Genomic DNA, 2610 nt, shown 5'->3' with positions numbered 1-2610 from the left:
TGACAGAAGCCGTTAAAAATGATGATGAATTGTGTACTTTTAAAATACTTTCTAAAATACTTTTTTCCTAGCTAATATGTTGTAATCGCTTAATGTCTTTAAATGAGTAAGTTTTATTTTGCATACAGATTAAAACTCTTCTACATGGGGAGACAATTTTTTTGAAGATTGAGGATTTCAATAAAAATCATAAATATACAGAAGCTCTTTTTAAAAACAAATCTAATTTATAATTGAAATCAAAAAAACTTAATCGTACCATGCGGCCTAGACTTTGACAACAATGAGTTTTTGTTCTTACAAGGGAAATCTAAGTGATACCGGTATAACAATTGCCTATGATTGTAAAAATTCCCTCAAGGCGAAATTCATATCTTCTCAATTGTAAGCAAGATAGAATATTCTGATATTTTCTTTCTGTTATCTTTTTCTACAAATTCGGTTGATCATCTTAAATATGAATTTTATGCATAGCAAGTATAACTAGAAAAAGAAAAAGAAAGAAATGATGCAAATGTAAAAAAAAAAAAAAAAAAAGTGAGGGCTCGTCCGGGATTTGAACCCGGGACCTCTCGCACCCAAAGCGAGAATCATACCCCTAGACCAACGAGCCGCCATGTTCCATGAAGAATTAAAAACAACTATCTTCAATGAACCGATAATTTATTTAAATTGTTTTGAGCGTTGTTTGGCGCTTTTTAAATTCCATCATCAACATAAGACTTGGTTAACTTTTTCTGACAGTTACTTTTACATTTACTTTCATAATGTTATAATGTGACCTTTTTCTCTTAATTATTACATTCAACGATTAAAGAAAGAGAGACAACTTGTATTTCATGTCTAATCCGCATAATTTATCTGGCCTTCCGGCAAACGAAAAAGTGTTCAGAGTCGTGCGCTATCGAGAGGATGCCATTGAACATATGTTTATGTTATAGTGGTACATGTACATATGAAACTTTTCCAGTGAATTACTCTTCATTGTATATGGTTGTATGTTTTTTTCTGCAGAAGGAAATAAATTAAAACTTGTATAAAAATGAATATTATATAAAGGGTTGCCAGGCCCCCTCTAAGAATCCGTCGTCCTCTAATGAATTGCATTTTTATCATGGTAATTAAACTTGATTATTAAAATAAAAAATTAAATTATTTATTCATACATGTACATGTAATAATAAGTTTGTCTTCCAAAAAAGGTCAAAATACCATATTTTTTTCTCTTTGTTGCAGGCGATTTTATTTTAACTTATAGATAGTTTTCGATTGACCTAAATTTAGCAAAAGTTACCTCCCGTTGGCCGCCATACTGGAGGTCCAAATGCTCATATTCCTTCATTGTTCAACCAATTTTAAATTTTTATATTTGCGATTTTGAATTAGGAATCATTATTTTTCTGAAGTATATAAATTTTTGGAAGCCTCCTTTATTTAAAAAAAATTATTTAATAAAGATTTTCCACCAAGTATTTATGCTATATTTTCTTAAACTTGGTAAGACAAAGAGGAAAACTCACCGAGTCGACCTCCAATATGGCGACCAACGGGAGGTAACTTTAGGTCAATCGAAAACTATCTATAGAGCTAGGCGTGTATGATTAGAAAAAAAAATATTTGACAACTGAATAGAAGAAAAAAGAGCGATTGTCAAAACTCGAAATTGTGAAGGGAAAGGGGAATTTAGATTGAATTGTTTTTTTCACAAACCCAGGAATCGACACTAACGGTGGACCGGCGGCCCGAGTCCACCAAAAAATTGAAAGGTCCACCAAACGTTCTGGACTAAGTGGACCGTCGGTCCACTTAAAATTTAAACACCATATTTTAAAAAAGTGAAATTCCAGGGTTTGTTTCTTTAAATCGAAATCCATAACTCAAATTATTAATTCCTCCATACCTATATTATACAAGAAATAATTTAAATGCCAATTCGAAAATGCATACATGTAGCTGTTACTATGGTTCAAGGCCACGGTCCGGGGCCCGCATGTAGCTCGGAAGAGGGTCGTGCATTTTTACGATCAGCTGTTACTTTCATTTGTCTTTTCCTGAAAAAAAAATTATACAAAATTTGATTATTTACCCTATATAAAAAGATTAAGAATCATTTTGAACTTATGAAATTTACCCTTTGAATAAATACATATTACTTTGTGAATTAGGGTCATTTTTGTAAGCATTTTTGTAAGCATTTTTTTTTTGAGATTCCGAGGACCGGACCTTATGGAAAATCTGTGGAAATCAAATACATAAGTTAGCGCTTTAAAAACTTCTTTGCTGTATAGGCGTAAGTATATCAGAGTGTGAAATAAACTAAAAAGAAACACTGAATTTAAATAAATTTGCCCATCTTTTTGTAGAGGTAGACTTGATACTTATTATACCCCCCGCTTGAAAAGTGGGGGTATATAGTAATCGGTATTTCCGTCCGTCCGTCCGTCCGTCCGTCCGTCTGTACGTCCGTCCGTCCGTCTGTCCGTCCGTCTGTCCGTCCGTCTGTTACGCTTTGGGGTACCCATCTCTTATCCGCAACTCCTCTCATACCACTGAATGAAATTTGATGAAACTTTCACAGAATCTTTATTACATGTTGCCATTGTGCACCTC

The 2610-nt window shown here is 33.3% G+C and overlaps 1 non-coding gene across 1 annotated transcript; it reads right to left on the bottom strand.

Annotated features, from left to right (window-relative positions):
* Positions 1 to 541: 541 nt before the first annotated feature.
* Trnap-ugg (transfer RNA proline (anticodon UGG)) lies at positions 542 to 613 on the bottom strand. The gene has a single exon. It is a non-coding gene; the product is annotated as a tRNA-Pro (tRNA).
* Positions 614 to 2610: the final 1997 nt, after the last annotated feature.

This window comes from Saccostrea cucullata, unplaced genomic scaffold, assembly GCF_032062105.1.
Source record: "Saccostrea cucullata isolate Sc308-1 unplaced genomic scaffold, CSIRO_AGI_Scuc_v1 ctg1925, whole genome shotgun sequence".
Lineage (NCBI taxonomy): Eukaryota > Metazoa > Mollusca > Bivalvia > Ostreida > Ostreidae > Saccostrea > Saccostrea cuccullata.
Note: the sequence above shows the minus strand (reverse complement) of the source record. Positions and strands in the feature narration are given on the sequence as shown.